Source organism: Panthera leo, chromosome A2, assembly GCF_018350215.1.
Source record: "Panthera leo isolate Ple1 chromosome A2, P.leo_Ple1_pat1.1, whole genome shotgun sequence".
NCBI classification, from domain to species: domain Eukaryota; kingdom Metazoa; phylum Chordata; class Mammalia; order Carnivora; family Felidae; genus Panthera; species Panthera leo.
Genome location: NC_056680.1, coordinates 133,395,704 through 133,414,339, shown reverse-complemented (window position 1 = coordinate 133,414,339; position 18,636 = coordinate 133,395,704). Strand labels below are relative to the sequence as shown.

Sequence of the window (18,636 nt, the reverse complement as noted above, 5' to 3'; positions counted from 1 at the left end):
GGATGTAAAAAAAAATCCTGCAATTCTTCATTCTTTACTAGTGACACATCACCTGTCATCTCCTGTCCCAGACATGGTCCCCAAAAGAATAGGTGACACTACTTCTATTTTCTTACTTCCCAAGCACTGTTCCTTAAATAAGTTGCTTAAACAACTTGTTAAATAAAATGGTTTTCCCAGTTATAAAATATTTTTATTGTAGAAATTTTGAAAAATGTAAAAAGATACATCAAATAAAAATCATCAATAGAAAAAAAAATGAAAAAGAACAGGAAGTTCCAAGAATAAAAGTTTTTAAAAAATTAAAAATATTAGAATCAAAATTTGTATCAATGACTAACAAAATGAAGTGTAGGAATGCTAATATTAGGTACAATATAATCTAAGAAATACATTAATTTAACATCGCTTTCCATTTCATCCTTTGTTCTAAATTAATTCTTCACATACTATTCTACACCATGGGACAGACTTTATCTTGTTCACTATTGTATCCTAGCTAATTACCTTATTCTTAGTAAGTACAGTAACTATTTCTTGAATCGAATTGAATTTAACCTAAATTGTATGGTCTCCTTTTTCAGGAAGCCAGATCTAGGAATCACATAACTTAGTTTTGTGTGTGTATGTCATAAGGGGATAAATGTTGGTGAAGATTTCAAACTTTTTAATAATAATTTCATGTATATAGTGATGCCTTTTTTTTAGTTCTATGCCTCAGCCATATTTATTCACTTTATAATAGAATGTCAACTCCTGGAATGCTGTTTTAAATTTATCTTTATGATTATACTTCTAAGGTCAAATAACTCAGAGCTACACTGGATCTGTAGAGGCTATGGTGACATTGGCTTTAAGCCCAGATAGAAAAAAAAATGCCTTTGACTTCCAGTGAATGGAATTTCTGAGTCATACATCCTTGCCCTGCTTCATATGCAGATGCATCCTCAGAAGATGAGAGCCATTCTCAAGAGGCATTTCCCTGTTTTGGTCAAGGGTCTCCAAAACAATTAATTATTTAATTTATTCTAATTTTTTTTTTTTTTTTGTCTTAGTGCAGTATTATAAGAGGTTCATTTCAGGAGCTCTTGATATATTTATCGCCTACTTTTCCTTTTTTAAAAAAATGTTTATTATTTTTTTTGAGAGAGAGAGAGAGACAGAGTGTGAGTTGGGGGTGGAGCAGAGAGAGAGGGTGACACAGAATCTGAAGCAGGCTCCGGACTCTGAGCTGTCAGGACAGAGCCTGATGCAGGGCACCAACTAATGAACCATGAGATCGTGACCCGAGTCAAAGTCAGATGCTTAACCAACTGAGCCACCCAGGATCCCCAATAACAGTTCTTTTTTGAAAAGCTAAAGATTCTCTCGGTTATTATAATGAATTTAAGAAAAGTGCATGGACACTGGCACAATGGTCATTTTTGAATAAAATTTTAAGTAGGGGTGTTTTCCACATGGGTTTTGGGAGGAAGGGTGACGGGATGAGAGAATGTGTCTTCTGCTCTTCTTTTCTCTTTCTTTCTCTATTTGTATTTCAGAAGGCAATTTAGACAGATTTGATATTTTCTTAGGAGGTCACAGGTTTATCACACTGCTTGAGAGTGTGGGTTTTAGAGTTAGCCTCTTCAAACTCAGATCCCAGCTCTATGATTCACCTTTGGCAAGTGAGTTAATCTTTCCAAGCTTCAGTTTCCTCATCTTAAAAATGGGGATAATAGTAGTGCATGTCCCATAGAGTATTTTAGAGACCAAATAAGATAATGCATGAAAAACAGCGCATTATGCCAGGTGTAACACACGAAATGTCAGCTATTATTCAAAATCCTTGAGAAGTTCCCATGGACTGCAGAAAAACCTAGAAGTGACATAGTTGGGGGCAAAGAAGCAAGTTAGCAGAAACCACTGTAAGATGATACTTTGGCACATTTGCTTTATTTGGAGAAATAATACCACACCGCTGGTGTAAAACCGGAGAAGTAAACATGGAGGGAAGGCGTGATGTGAGAAATAATAAAGAGACTAGCTAACATCTGTGCAAATAAACAAACTATCTAAGAAAAAGACATTGGGAACACCATTATCTGCATATCTAAGGGGCTACTTTAAACTGAAGAAAACTTTTTGGAGGTGGGTGGGTGGAGGTTGTATTTTGAAAATAGATGTGGTAGGTGGAGAAGGAAGAGAATTCGGAAGTTGGTTAACTCTTGTCTAGTCTTTGGTTCCACACTCAGTCACTCACTCAGTGGGAGCCTACGTAGAATCCAACAGAAAATGGAGGAACCAGATTCACAGACAAATTTGTACTTCCTTCTGCACTTAATGTTTCGCTCTGTATCCTGGGCTCGGCTACCTTCCATTGTTTCATCTACTACCCACACACTCTTAAGTTAAAATAAACTTTCTATATTAATACAAGTATTTTTATTTTTTATGAAATAGCTTCTCATAAAAACTTGAAAAGGTGAGGCTGAATTCCTTACATTTCTTTTGTTTCCACCCTGTTTTCTTTGGCATAGCATCAGTTCTTAGGTTTGGGACATTAAAGCATATGTTAATAATCATTGGTTAGACTAATTTGGCAAATCTGCCAAAAGATGGCTAACTTCTGGGCAATGGGATGATAATGAAAAAGTATAAAGAATGCCTACCATCTTTCCTTCTAATATGAAGTGAAATATGTTTAGACAATCATTCTAATCTTTCCTAATGATAGGATCTTATTATTAAAATTTTCAATCCTTCCCATTTCACAATTACATTTTTTAATGATTTAGTTGATTTTGATCTTATTTTGGTAATTTTCACAAGACCTTTCTTGACCCCTCCCTCTTTGGAGAATACTTGGGTGACAGTGTTCACTGATGATACTTTCCTTTACTGATTGTATCAAAGTTAAATGTGGACTGTTCAGGTTAGTCCTCTCATTTAAACACAGGGATTATTTTCTTTTCATGAGTGGTTATAATGTGCCAGGTGCTGGATGAAATACATTATCTTTTGAATTTTTTTCTTTGCTGATGTCTTTTCTATGAGCTTGTCAGCAGCATCTGATCTGGAGGAAGCTGTTTTTTGTTTTTTTGTTTTTTAATGGTATTTGTTTCCTGGGCTGATGGTTTCTTTAGTGGCACTCTGCCTAAATCCCCAGGAATGATAAATCAGGCAATCCTTTGTATTAGACTGTAGAAGTGGTTTAGAGATGGAGAGGGCAACAGATTGGGCAATAGAATCTGTTGAAGACTGTGTAAAACATATTTTTCTCTGCTTTCACATGGCTTGTGGCTTAAGACATATTAACAATCTTTACTGAAGGCACAATGGAAGGCAAAACAATGACAATAATATGTGCTAAATGGATACGGAACTGCATATACAATTTAATTGTTTGGGAAATTTGTGTGTAGGGTAATTATACATGTAACTATGTAGTAAGACATGGCTTTTTCTCTACTGCAACATGCCATCATTTGGTAGGATGGAATATAAACTTACCAGTAAAATAAAATAGCAATTCCAAGTTATGCTACAAGGCAGTAATATTTATAAGAGGAATATCTGTTTCTTGTCTATGTTTCCCCCTGAAAATTATGTGGTTCTAAATTCCCTTCCAGGGATATGAGGGATCTGCAGATTATGATTCTACTCCTCCAAATAGAGAAAGGGATCTAGGAGGAGAGCAGAGTGGAGTAATTCAGACATTGGTGTTACTAGGAGGATGGCTGGTACACATGGAGACACATATTTACTATGGTTCATGTGTTCTTTTGTGTGTGCATTATGCTAACAAAACTTCTTTCTCTTCAGTCTACTTTATTGAAGACCAGGAATGGGATTGGGATTGGGGAGACAGGGAGAAAATCAACTCCTTATACATAATTAATGTACATCAAATATCTTTGTCCACAATGGCGAGGAAATTGCTCTGAAGTTTAAAAATATATATTAGTTAATGCCACCATTTTAACTCTCCAACTTATTTAAGTACTGTTCTTGATTGGGAGCAAGTTTTATATAACATGATGACATGGTTTAAATAAGACATACCCTCTGAACTGGTATACCCTGAATGCACCCCATTCTTTCTTGGCCAATTCTATTAGGAGTGTTTTATTTGTTGTTTTAACATTCAAGATAATAGGATGAATTGCTTTTCTAGTATGGGACATTGGAATTGTTTGCTCCAAACACAAACACAAAAACTTATTTCAAATTGGTGGAATGAATGTTCACAAACACCTTAAAAAGAAGGATTTCGTGTTTTCCAAGCCTTCATTGCATGAAAAAAAAAAAGCCATCTTTTTATTGTAAATATTGACAATGATTAAGTTGTTTGGCTATAGTAGGTAGTTTCTAAATTTGATGCCTGAATGGATGTATAAATTAGAAACACTAAGGAGTAGACTGAGTTAAAAAAAGGATTTTCTTTCAGAAAGTGTGCTTTTAAAAGGGTTGGTAGTTATGCCGCTCGTACAAGTCCTCTGAAAATGTTCAGCTGAAGTTGCTGTGGGGATTGATGTTTTCCTTTTCTCTATTCCACCTCACCACACTTCTTAAGTAAAATTGCCTGAAAGTCAGTTGATCAACATGTTTTAAACCAGCTAATGAAGGAAGGAAACTACAACTAACCTCTACCAGGCGATGCTTATCTAATTTTCTGAATCCAAGAGAAATCTGTCTTTGGAAATGATTCCTTCTCTCTCTTTTAGACCCTGTAGCCTTTTCCCTACCACTCTTGTCCCAGTCTGACTCAGTGAATGTGGAGAACATAGGTGATAGGTGCCAGAGTCCCACCAAGCCAGGTGTAGCAAGTTCACAGTCATGGTCTCATCTCCATTCCCTCTTTTCCTTCCTTGCCCACCACCCAAAAGTTGGTTCCTGACATGGCCATAATATGGCCCTGCCAAACAGCTATATCCACTGTCTGGGCCTTTTACCACATGACCTTTCAGATGCAGGGACGATATTCATAGTTGCTTATTGTAGGGGTGAGCCCTTGAGAGATAGGTAATCTTGAAAGAGCCCAGAACTGGGCATCAGGAACCTGGCTTACAATCTGGCTTTGCCACTCAAACCATGAACCCTTGGTTGCTTTGTTCAGCTTCTGTTGTTTACATATCTTTATCTGTAAAACAAGATTTAATCCTAAGTGACGAATAAACTCTCTTCTGGGTCAAATATTTTCTGTTAACATGAAATACTCATTTCAAAGAAAAGAAATATAATTGTAAATCTTTTAATGCATGTGTTGTGGAGCACTTACTTGTTCATTTTGCATAAATATTGTGAAAACAGTTCTGTGGAAAATAAGCTACTGTTCAATAATAGAAGCCTTGCTTTTAAAAATCCCCTTTGAAAGACAAACTTGTGCCTTTTAACCTTGCCTAGTATCGTTTATGATTTTCAATAAGGGGTTTAAGAACTTTGTATAATTAACAAATCATTTCAAATTAATAAAAAGCCACAAAATCATTCCAAATTAATGAAAATTCATCTCAATATAAATAGGAAAAATAAATATCCTGATTTATTTTGTTCCAGACTGATGACTGAAGTCTCAAGAATATATAAATAAGCAAGTAAAATAGAAGCCATTGGAAAATCACATCTGTCCACCATCATCACACAAAAAGGCACATTGTGTGGTCTTGAGAAAGATTACATAGCATCCAAGGGAGGAAGCTCTTTCTTTAAGAGAGATTAATAACTAGAAAAGCAAAGGGTTCTGTGAGAAAAATCAAAGACTGGGTGGGTAGAGCCGGAATTAGAGGAAGAATTGAAGCAAGAGGAAAAAACCAAGGACAAATAAGAGTTTTTAACTAGACATTCAGGCTTGCAGGCGCCATCTGAAATTGCAAAAGGAAAAAACAATTGAGCCTGGGATGTGATTAGGATAGTCATATTGTGTGTATTGAACAAAATATGAATGAATGAATGAACATGATGATTAAGAGGGAACATATTTTTTTCTATTCAGTCTTCTTCTCTGCAATTTAGCATTTAAATATGAGCATGGGGTATAAAACCAGAGTATAGAGTCTATTACCTTGATAATAGTTGGATCATAGCGAGCAGCGTGGTTAGGGTATTAAAGAAATTGCAGACCCCCAAAACACACAACATGCTCAAATTCAATGAAGCAAGGAAGAACTCCCTAACTTATAGGTGCACAATGACATTAGAATTTGAGTGTTACTCAATAGGTGTGATGTGCTTCCTGGGTATTTCCAAGAGAAATAAAAATAAATGGATACATTTGAGCCCAGGACCCCTTCTGTGGCAGACACTGTTGGTTGGCTTGCTCAGCATTTAATTTTAACTTTTCTTCCTTTCCAATCCCAATTACAGAGGCTGAAAAAGTAAAACTCTTGCTTTTCCGGCCACCCATAGAACTGAGCATGGCTGTGTGGCTAATGAAGCAGACATCTGCTGAGATCTTCCCTTATCCCCTTGTTCTTTCTTCTCGAATGGGGACATGTTCCTTACAGTTCTGGCAATTATCTAATGACCGTGAGGGAAAAGGTGAATGAATCAGATAACAACCATCACATCACAGAACCAATAAACCCATGTCACCAGCCATTTACCTTTAAACTTATAATAAAATAATTTCCCATTTGTTTAAACTCTTATTAACCAGTTTTTTGCTTTCTTGTAGATAAATGCATCCTAATACACCTTCCAGAGAAGCAAATTCTATGCTGTGTTTCCACATTATGCACTCTGATTCCACCGTGAGGTGAAACATATTTTGCTTCAGGCCTCTTATCCTACTTTCATGAACAAATAGAATCCCCTCTCAGGGCATCTTTGCAGACAGAAACACATGCTTGAGGAGATCACTCTGGCATCCTGTGTGGTAAAAGGCTGGCCTCAAAAACATAAGTTCTCTGTCCTAAGCGGAAACAGACTAGGGTCCCAGAATTCAGCATGTTCCTTCTTCTGCATCTTTTTTCCTTCCTCATCCACAGGACAATCAGAAAGACAAATAGCTCATGTTTTCTCTGCGTAAGGAACTCTACTGTGTGTGTGTGTGTGTGTGTGTATGTGTGAGAGAGAGAGAGAGAGAGAGAGAGAGAGAGAGAAAGAGAGAGAGAGAGAGTTTCTGTAGTCACCTCTATGCTTCTTCCACTCCCACTACGTAAAGCAGGAAATGTGGGAATGGAGTTCAGCATTACAACTATAAGGAGTGACACTCAACTTGAGATCAACAGTAGAAAGGGGACTCCAAGCTTGTTGTGAACATGCATAGTAAAGGAAATGAGCTACAGAGTGGCTTATATGTAGTGGGTAATCCATAAAAATAGCTGAGAAAATTTATATGGAATAATTATTTTTGGTGAGAAAATAGGAGATATTCAGAAAAAAAGAGAGAAGAAAGTGTGGAAGATTATTCTGGCATCATTTTCTTTCCTAGTCACTCAGATTACATTAGTGGTGAAAGTAACTGGTCATGTACATGTACAGGTGAAACCTGAGCCACAATAGATATGTAACTACTTATGGATTAATTCTATGGAAGACTTAATTGGTAGAATCTTCAAATCTGCAAGAGACCTTGCAAATATTAATGGACAATATCTGGACTACTAGTTCAGTCTGCAAAAGGAAGAATAATGTTGAATGAAAAATAGTACTTGCTGTAGACACCTGACCTTCACAATATCCACATGTCATCTTCAAAGGGGTAAGAAAACATTTTCCATAGTCTTCTGAGTGCTGCTCAGTAAAAATTGTGAAATATATAACAGAGACCACTGTTACCATAGGACAGACAGAATTATTTAGGTATCAATTAATATTAAATTATGATCTGACATATTATTTGTGCTAAAATAAAATGGTACCTAAAAATATTAATATAGAACATCTAGTTTACTTCATTTAACTTTCAAACACACTTAAAGTGAACTTTATTTTTTTTTAAGTTTATTTATTTATTTTGAGAGAGAGAGAGTGTGGGTGAGGCGCAGGGAGAGAGGAAGAGAGAGAATCTTAAGCAGGCTCCATGGCCAGTGTGGATCCTGACATGGAGCTTGATTTCACAACTCCATGAAATCATGACCTGAGTAGAAATCAAGAGTTGGATGCTTAACTAACTGAGCCATTCAGGTGCCCCTGAAGTGAACCTTCTTAATATCAAGGATATGTCACTTCACTTTAAAAAATTAATAAGAGTCCCTATGGTCTGAGTTGGAGATCAGATTTTCTCTATGAATTATGAAAATTTGAATCTAATCCATACATTTTAGACAATTGAAATGATTACATATATGGATTTTGACTCTGTCATAGAAACTGTAATTTCGATAGTATTTTGGGAATTATTTACAAATCATTTATTAACCATCAATATCCTTTTCTGAGACATTAAGTGGATTAATATATTCACTTACATTGGGAAATAGAATTGGGAACTACTCATTTCCACGTTTGCTCCGTGTTATCTTTATTTCCAGCTATCACTGACAGTTGATGAAGGAGGAGTTAAAAAGAAAATAAACCAAAACTGAAGAATTCTGCTGTTGAGGGCAACACACATATTTTCCCAGAGTGCAAAGTTGAGAAGTGGAAATACAAAGTTTCATTAATATTCTGAATAATACAGTTTAATATGACCTAAATGATGGATTTTCCATTGACTCCCTGGAGACTGAAAAGGGTTGACTGTCAGGAAATTTTCTTGTGTTTATTTTTCTATTTTCCTTTTCAAAGTTTCCAATCACCGTTCCTTGCTAACATCCCTCCATGGGCCACCTTAAGTGATTCCTCATTTTAGAGGCATTTATGCTGTTTTTCTATTTCTTGTGAAGTTGCCATTCTGTGAAATTACACAGTTTCTTTTTTTTTTTAATTTTTTTAAATGTTTATTTATTTTTGAGACAGAGAGAGACAGAGCATGAATGGGGGAGGGCCAGAGAGAGAGGGAGACACAGAATGTGAAGCAGGCTCCAGGCTCCGAGCCGTCAGCCCAGAGCCCGACGCGGGGCTCGAACTCACGGACCGTGAGATCATGACCTGAGCTGAAGTCGGATGCTTAACCGACTGAGCCACCCAGGCGCCCCCACATTTTCTTAATCTTCACTCAAACTTACTACCTCTAACATTTTAAGGCTCATTGAACATTTGTTTAAATATGATCCTGTCTTTACCAGATACCGAATGCATCAGTGTCACCAGCATTATCTAGACAGTTCTAATTTTACAGTAATTATACTACAATAATAAAATCTAGAATTCCATATAATTAACTATTCACTATTGTATTTAGCCATAGATTTGCAATAAGTCTCATCAACATTTCTTCTTAAATAATTTCCTTCTGGGGCACCTGGTTTTCTCAGTCAGTTAAGTGTCTGACTCTTGATTTGGGCTCAGGTCATGATCTCACAGTTCATGAGATCAAGCCCCTCATGGGGCTCTGTGCTAACAGCATGAAGCCTACTTGAGATTTTGTTTCTCCCTCTCTCTCTGCCCTTCCACCTGCTAGTGCTCTCTCTTTCTCAAAATAAATAAATAAAACTTAAAAGAAATAAATAATTTCGGGGCACTTGGGTGGCTCAGTTGGTTAAGTGTCTGACTTTGGCTCAGGTCATGATCTTAGAGTTCATGGGTTTGAGTCCTGCATCTGGCTCTGTGATGACAACTCAGAGCCAGGAGCCTGCTTCAAATGTTGTGTCTCCCTCTGTCTCTGCTCCTTCCCTCACTTACTCTCTCTCTCAAAAATAAATAAACATTTAAAAAATTTTTTTAAAATTAAAAATAAATAATTTCCTTCATTGTGATTCCCCCTGAACCCAAGCACTTTGCTTTACGTGCTTTAAAATAACTCATTTTGGGGTGCGGGGTGCCTGAGGGGCTCAGTTGGTTGAGCATCTGACTTCGGCTCAGGTCATGATCTTGCGGCCAGTGAGTTCGAGCCCGCGTCGGGCTCTGTGCTGACAGCTCAGAGCCTGGAGCCTGTTTCAGATTCTGTGTCTCCCTCTCTCTCTGACCCTCCCCCGTTCATACTCTGTCTCTATCTCTGTCTCAAAAATAAATAAACGTTAAAAAAAATTTTTTTTTAAATAAAATAACTCATTTTGTCTGATGAAAGTTTGTATTGTTCATTCAACATTGTGTAGTATGTGTTGTCTGTATCCAAAACAACAAAGTAAACACACCCTGTGCCCTTAGCATGTTTTGTATATTTCATACTATTGCAGGCACATCATTTCTGGGGCTTCCTCTTGACATGTGCAGGGATAATCCTGAGGCAGTTCTTTGAGGGGTCCTTGTTATTCTTCTTTACAGATGACTGCAAATCTTGGCTACCAGAAAAACCTCTGTTGGAGGAAGATTTGGACTGTTTACTCTAATGTCTAGTTTCTGTTAAGAGAGCTCAAGTTTGATATATTAGATAATTTAGCATAGAAAATGTGAAGCTCCTAAAATAGCCAGGGAATCCCTTTGATCATCAGTTTTATTAAGAGATATTATGATTCACATTTAAAGGAATTTGGCAATCATATTTATGTGAAGGTTATTTGAATAAAATATGTAGCTATGCATGATCTTTTATCTTTTTGTTCCAGTCAGAATAATCTTGGTCTTGTACTTCAGCATTTAGGTTGATAGCCATGAAATTTGGGAGAGGCAAAAAAGATTAGGATAATCTTACTAACTTTAGGAAGCTTAGAGTTCATTTTCTTTGCAGATATTTGTTACCCCTCTTCTCCTTAGCCTACCAATATGGTGAATGGGCCTTCCAGCCAGGATGAATAAGGGGTGCTTTTACCTCTGTCCAAGGGGTGCCTTCTAGGACTTTGGCTAGCACAGTGGCTGCTACCAACTGTGGGGGTTGCTTTGGAAGCCTCCTCAAAGATGTCACCCATTGCCTCTTGATAGCAGGCATCTTTCACAATCCCTTGTAAGATACCAGTAACTTTGGCTTATGATTGGTGAAAACAGATCATATGTTTATAATCCAGATAATACCTGTTACATAACTCTAGAATTTATAGAAAAAATGAATTAATAGAGACTTTTAAAAATACCATAGTGTGGTACCAGTGGACTATTTTACTGTATCTGGAAGTTCTACAGAATTACTCTTTATTAACCTTAAAAAAATTATTGAAGCCCCAGGTTCTGGCTTCTAGATTTTACAAATCTAGGGAGTCTCTGTGTAAAATATCATTTGCTTATTACTGTTTCTGTAAATGACCAGTTCATCTCCGAATGGTCATTAATATTCTTCTCCAAAGTTTCCATCTGTCAGAAATGGTGAAATGTGATCTAGTATAAATAGGATGAAGGATTTTCATTGGTTTTTGTGGTCTGCCCTGGCTTGCTGCCATTCCCAAGGGGACGGGGAAGTATCAGCTGGCTGTGGTTTGGGGGTTTTTGTTTGTTTGTTTGTTTCTGTAAGGTGTTTCATCTCTTCTCCTGGATTGACACTTGGAAGCTAGAAATTTTCCAACAGTGTTGATCAGAATTTCTGTCTTCTAGTGGACATTCTACCACCTCCCCTTTAAATTTCACTCTCACCTTTGTTTGAACTAACACTTGCATTCATTTTGAGCCAATAAAAACTACAAGAAGGAAACACCTGTATTGTTAAGTGAATAATGCTACTATGATAGTACAGCAAAGTGAAAATCTAATTAAAGATCATAAGAGCAAGATTTCAGTGGAAGATATGTTAAAGGCAGAGTAAGATTTGGTACAATTTACAATTGCTAATATCACATATATGAAATTATATTCATATCTAATTTATATTTGTATCATCTTTTGTTTTACAACATTTTAAATATATACTATTCCAAGACATTTGATCCTTGAAATAAGCTGAAGGATAGGTATGTTATATAGATTTAGTTTAAGATATACCAATAATTAGTAGAAGAGCTGATAGAAGATTCTAGCAAATTCCTCACAAAAGTTACCTTCCTGTGTTAGAAAAAATTGCTGCAATGTAAGTGAATTATTGAGGAAATTCTCCATTGACTTGTTAGTAGGTGTTTTAAATGATATATGAGCTTTCTGGAAGGAAATTTTAAAGAACCGTTACGTTGCATACCCTTTGACCTTAGAACTAGAATAGCTTTCTCGCATTGAGGTAAAAGGTTGTACGATTTGACAGACACTGTGGGTTGCTTACCAAACAGCCATTTGCTTCCCACCCCTCCACACTAGCAGTTTGCTTGTCGGTATCGAACCTGAAAATGTCAGACTCTGGCAATCCCAGTTATTCTTGCAGCTGAGGCATAGGCATGTGGTCCAGTCCTGTCTAGCAGTCCAGGGAGAACTCTCCTGGAGGTCTCAGGTATTTCTCCTGGTGGTGAATTGACTGTGGCCTCAGCTATCAAAACTTCTTTGTATCCAAACCCTTTGCAGCATGACTTTGCGATTTCCAGTGTGAAGAGGCAGAGTCTGTCTCCCCACTTCTTGAAGTTAGACCAATCTTGTGACCCAGTTTCAGCAACAGACTGTAACAGAAGTAATGGGGTACAATATTGAAGCCTAGCCTCAAGAAACCTTGAAAGGTGAGACATCCAGAGTAGCAGAGTAAGGAACTTGGTGGACTCTTTCCCCAGCAAAGCAGCAATTTAACTGGTGAAAATGAAAAACTAAATAATTATTTAAAGTCTCTGAGAATTGCCCACATGATTTCACTCATATGTGGGATTTAAGAAACAAAACAAACAAGCAAAGGGGGAAAAGGGAGAGAGAGAAGCAAATCAAGAAACACTCTATAACTATATATATACAACTATATATAACTAAATATATAACTATATATATATACATATATAATTATATATATAACTATAGAAAACAAAATGATGGTTATCAGAAGGGAGGTGAGTGGGGGGATGGGTTAAATAGGTGATGGGAGTAAGGAGTGCACTTGTGATGAGCACTGGGTGTTGTATGGGATTATTGGATCACTATATTGTACACCTGAAGCTAATATTACACTGTATGTTAACTAACGGAAATTTAAATAAAAACTTAAAAAATATAGTCTCTGAAAATTGTCCTAAGAACAAAGAGCAAATGGAAAAAAATTCATTCAATAAAATCTACTAAATCGGTAAAAACAGTTAAGAGTTTGTGGAATTGCTGAAGTCATTTGGATTTATGAGGGGAAACATTGGCAACACTGTAGCATTAAGAACGGAAATACGAAGAAATTCTTGATAACTTCACTGTATCTATGAATTGGCTAACTCTTGAACTATCTACTTACTGATTTCTTTTTACATGAGAAAATAATTTTTATATTGTTTTAAGAAATTTTAGTCTGAATATTTTATTTTTACCAACTAATTGACAGTCACACGATTCTCTTTTTTTTTTTTTAATTTATTTATTTATTTTTTAATTTTTTAATATATGAAATTTACTGTCAAATTGGTTTCCATACAACACCCAGTGCTCATCCCAAAAGGTGCCCTCCTCAATACCCATCACCCACCCTGCCCTCCCTCCCACCCCCCATCAACCCTCAGTTTGTTCTCAGTTTTTAACAGTCTCTTATGCTTTGGCTCTCTCCCACTCTAACCTCTTTTTTTTTTTTTTTTTTTTCCTTCCCCTCCCCCATGGGTTTCTGTTATGTTTCTCAGGATCCACATAAGAGTGAAACCATATGGTATCTGTCTTTCTCTGTATGGCTTATTTCACTTAGCATCACACTCTCCAGTTCCATCCATGTTGCTACAAAAGGCCATATTTCATTTTTTCTCATTGCCACGTAGTATTCCATTGTGTATATAAACCACAATTTCTTTATCCATTCATCAGTTGATGGACATTTAGGCTCTTTCCATAATTTGGCTATTGTTGAGAGTGCCGCTATAAACATTGGGGTACAGGTGCCCCTATGCATCAGTACTCCTGTATCCCTTGGATAAATTCCTAGCAGTGCTATTGCTGGGTCATAGGGTAGGTCTATTTTTAATTTTCTGAGGAACCTCCACACTGCTTTCCAGAGCGGCTGCACCAATTTGCATTCCCACCAACAGTGCAAGAGGGTTCCTGTTTCTCCACATCCTCTCCAGCATCTATAGTCTCCTGATTTCTTCATTTTGGCCACTCTGACTGGCGTGAGGTGGTATCTGAGTGTGGTTTTGATTTGTATTTCCCTGATAAGGAGTGACGTTGAACATCTTTTCATGTGCCTGTTGGCCATCCGGATGTCTTCTTTAGAGAAGTGTCTATTCATGTTTTCTGCCCATTTCTTCACTGGGTTATTTGTTTTTCGGGTGTGGAGTTTGATGAGCTCTTTATAGATTTTGGATACTAGCCCTTTGTCCGATGTGTCATTTGCAAATATCTTTTCCCATTCCGTTGGTTGCCTTTTAGTTTTGTTGGTTGTTTCCTTTGCTGTGCAGAAGCTTTTTATCTTCATAAGGTCCCAGTAATTCACTTTTGCTTTTAATTCCCTTGCCTTTGGGGATGTGCCGAGTAAGAGATTGCTACGGCTGAGGTCAGAGAGGTCTTTTCCTGCTTTCTCCTCTAAGGTTTTGATGGTTTCCTGTCTCACATTCAGGTCCTTTATCCATTTTGAGTTTATTTTTGTGAATGGTGTGAGAAAGTGGTCTAGTTTCAACCTTCTGCATGTTGCTGTCCAGTTCTCCCAGCACCATTTGTTAAAGAGACTGTCTTTTTTCCATTGGATGTTCTTTCCTGCTTTGTCAAAGATGAGTTGGCCATACGTTTGTGGGTCTAGTTCTGGGGTTTCTATTCTATTCCATTGGTCTATGTGTCTGTTTTTATGCCAATACCATGCTGACTTGATGATGACAGCTTTGTAGTAGAGGCTAAAGTCTGGGATTGTGATGCCTCCTGCTTTGGTCTTCTTCTTCAAAATTACTTTGGCTATTCGGGGCCTTTTGTGGTTCCATATGAATTTTAGGATTGCTTGTTCTAGTTTCGAGAAGAATGCTGGTGCAATTTTGATTGGGATTGCATTGAATGTGTAGATAGCTTTGGGTAGTATTGACATTTTGACAATATTTATTCTTCCAATCCATGAGCAGGGAATGTCTTTCCATTTCTTTATATCTTCTTCAATTACCTGCATAAGCTTTCGATAGTTTTCAGCATACAGATCTTTTACATCTTTGGTTAGATTTATTCCTAGGTATTTTATGCTTCTTGGTGCAATTGTGAATGGGATCAGTTTCTTCATTTGTCTTTCTGTTGCTTCATTGTTAGTGTATAAGAATGCAACTGATTTCTGCACATTGATTTTGTATCCTGCAACTTTGCTGAATTCATGTATCAGTTCTAGCAGACTTTTGGTGGAGTCTATCGGATTTTCCATGTATAATATCATGTCATCTGCAAAAAGCGAAAGCTTGACTTCATCTTTGCCAATTTTGATGCCTTTGATTTCCTTTTGTTGTCTGATTGCTGATGCTAGAACTTCCAGCACTATATTAAATAGCAGCGGTGACAGTGGGCATCCCTGTCGTGTTCCTGATCTCAGGGAAAAAGCTCTCAGTTTTTCCCCGTTGAGGATGATGTTAGCTGTGGGCTTTTCATAAATGGCCTTTATGATCTTTAAGTATGTTCCTTCTATCCCGACTTTCTCAAGGGTTTTTATTAAGAAAGGGTGCTGGATTTTGTCAAAGGCCTTTTCTGCATCGATTGACAGGATCATATGGTTCTTCTCTTTTTTTTTGTTAATGTGATGTATCACGTTGATCGATTTGCGAATGTTGAACCAGCCCTGCATCCCAGGAATGAATCCCACTTGATCATGGTGAATAATTCTTTTTATATGCTGTTGAATTCGATTTGCTAGTATCTTATTAAGAATTTTTGCATCCATATTCATCAGGGATATTGGCCTGTAGTTCTCTTTTTTTACTGGGTCTCTGTCTGGTTTAGGAATCAAAGTAATACTGGCTTCATAGAATGAGTCTGGAAGTTTTCCTTCCCTTTCTATTTCTTGGAATAGCTTGAGAAGGATAGGTATTATCTCTGCTTTAAATGTCTGGTAGAACTCCCCTGGGAAGCCATCTGGTCCTGGACTCTTATTTGTTGGGAGATTTTTGATAACCGATTCAATTTCTTCACTGGTTATGGGTCTGTTCAAGCTTTCTATTTCCTCCTGATTGAGTTTTGGAAGAGTGTGGGTGTTTAGAAATTTGTCCATTTCTTCCAGGTTGTCCAATTTGCTGGCATATAATTTTTCATAGTATTCCCTGATAATTGTTTGTATCTCTGAGGGATTGGTTGTAATCATTCCATTTTCATTCATGATTTTATCTATTTGGGTCATCTCCCTTTTCTTTTTGAGAAGACTGGCTAGAGGTTTGTCAATTTTGTTTATTTTTTCAAAAAACCAACTCTTGGTTTCGTTGATCTGCTCTACAGTTTTTTTAGATTCTATATTGTTTATTTCTGCTCTGATCTTTATTATTTCTCTTCTTCTGCTGGGTTTAGGCTGCCTTTGCTGTTCTGCTTCTATTTCCTTTAGGTGTGTTGTTAGATTTTGTATTTGGGATTTTTCTTGTTTCTTGAGATAGGCCTGGATTGCAATGTATTTTCCTCTCAGGACTGCCTTCGCTGCATCCCAAAGCGTTTGGATTGTTGTATTTTCATTTTCGTTTGTTTCCATATATATTTTAATTTCTTCTCTAATTGCCTGGTTGACCCACTCATTCGTTAGTAGGGTGTTCTTTAACCTCCATGCTTTTGGAGGTTTTCCAGACTTTTTCCTGTGGTTGATTTCAAGCTTCATAGCATTGTGGTCTGAAAGTATGCATGGTATAATTTCAATTCTTGTAAACTTATGAAGGGCTGTTTTGTGACCCAGTATATGATCTATCTTGGAGAATGTTCCATGTGCACTCGAGAAGAAAGTATATTCTGTTGCTTTGGGATTCAGAGTTCTAAATATATCTGTCAAGTCCATCTGATCCAATGTATCATTCAGGGCCCTTGTTTCTTTATTGACTGTGTGTCTAGATGATCTATCCATTTCTGTAAGTGGGGTGTTAAAGTCCCCTGCAATGACCACATTCTTATCAATAAGGTTGCTTATGTTTGTGAGTAATTGTTTTATATATCTGGGGGCTCGGGTATTTGGCGCATAGACATTTATAATAGTTAGCTCTTCCTGGTGGATAGACCCTGTGATTATTATATAATGCCCTTCTTCATCTCTTGTTACAGCCTTTAATTTAAAGTCTAGTTTGTCTGATATAAGTATGGCTACTCCAGCTTTCTTTTGGCTTCCAGGAGCATGATAAATAGTTCTCCATCCCCTCACTCTCAATCTAAAGGTGTCCTCAGATCTAAAATGAGTCTCTTGTAGACAGCAAATAGATGGGTCTTGTTTTTTTATCCATTCTGATACCCTATGTCTTTTAGTTGGCGCATTTAATCCATTTACATTCAGTGTTATTATAGAAAGATATGGGTTTAGAGTCATTGTGATGTCTGTATGTTTTATGCTTGTAGTGATGTCTCTGGTACTTTGTCTCACAGGATCCCCCTTAGGATCTCTTGTAGGGCTGGTTTCGTGGTGACAAATTCCTTCAGTTTTTGTTTGTTTGGGAAGACCTTTATCTTTCCTTCTATTCTAAATGACAGACTTGCTGGATAAAGGATTCTCGGCTGCATATTTTTTCTGTTTAGCACACTGTAGATATCGTGCCAAGCCTTTCTGGCCTGCCAAGTTTCAAAGGAGAGATCAGTCACGAGTCTTATAGGTCTCCCTTTATATGTGAGGGCACGTTTATCCCTTGCTGCTTTCAGAATTTTCTCTTTATCCTTGTATTTTGCCAGTTTCACTATGATATGTCGTGCAGAAGATCGATTCAAGTTACGTCTGAAGGGAGTTCTCTGTGCCTCTTGGATTTCAATGCCTTTTTCCTTCCCCAGTTCAGGGAAGTTCTCAGCTATAATTTGTTCAAGTACCCCTTCAGCACCTTTCCCTCTCTCTTCCTCCTCTGGGATACCAATTATGCGTATGTTATTTTTTTTTAGTGTATCACTTAGTTCTCTAATTTTCCCCTCATACTCCTGGATTTTTTTATCTCTCTTTCTTTCAGCTTCCTCTTTCTCCATAAGTTTATCTTCTAATTCACCTATTCTCTCCTCTGCCTCTTCAAGCCGAGCCATCGTGGATTCCATTTTGTTTTGCATTTCGTTTAAAGCGTTTTTCAGCTCCTCGTGACTGTTCCTTAGTCCCTCGATCTTTGTGGCAAGAGATTCTCTGCTGTCCTGTATACTGTTTTCAAGCCCAGCGATTAATTTTATGACTATTATTCTAAATTCACTTTCTGTTATATTATTTAAATCCTTTTTGATCAGTTCATTAGCTGTTGTTATTTCCTGGAGATTCTTCTGAGGGGAATTCTTCCGTTTGGTCATTTTGGAGAGTCCCTGGCGTGGTGAGGACCTGCAGGGCACTTCCCCTGTGCTGTGGTGTATAACTGGAGTTAGTGGGCGGGGCCGCAGTCCGACCCGATGTCTGCCCCCAGCCCACTGCTGGGGCCACAGTCAGACTGGTGTGTGCCTTCTCTTCCCCTCTCCTAGGGGCGGGATTCACTGTGGGGTGGCGTGTCCCGTCTGGGCTACTTGCACACTGCCAGGCTTGTGTTGCTGGGGATCTGGCGTATTAGCTGGGGTGGG

The 18,636-nt window shown here is 37.5% G+C and overlaps 1 long non-coding RNA gene across 1 annotated transcript in view; it reads right to left on the bottom strand.

Moving 5' to 3' along the window:
- Positions 1 to 12,214: 12,214 nt before the first annotated feature.
- LOC122210191 overlaps positions 12,215 to 18,636 on the bottom strand; it is a 49,838-nt gene continuing 43,416 nt past the window's right edge. Inside the window, exon 3 of the long non-coding RNA XR_006197959.1 lies at positions 12,215 to 12,470. This is a non-coding gene — a long non-coding RNA (uncharacterized LOC122210191). The remainder of the gene's footprint in view (positions 12,471 to 18,636) is intronic.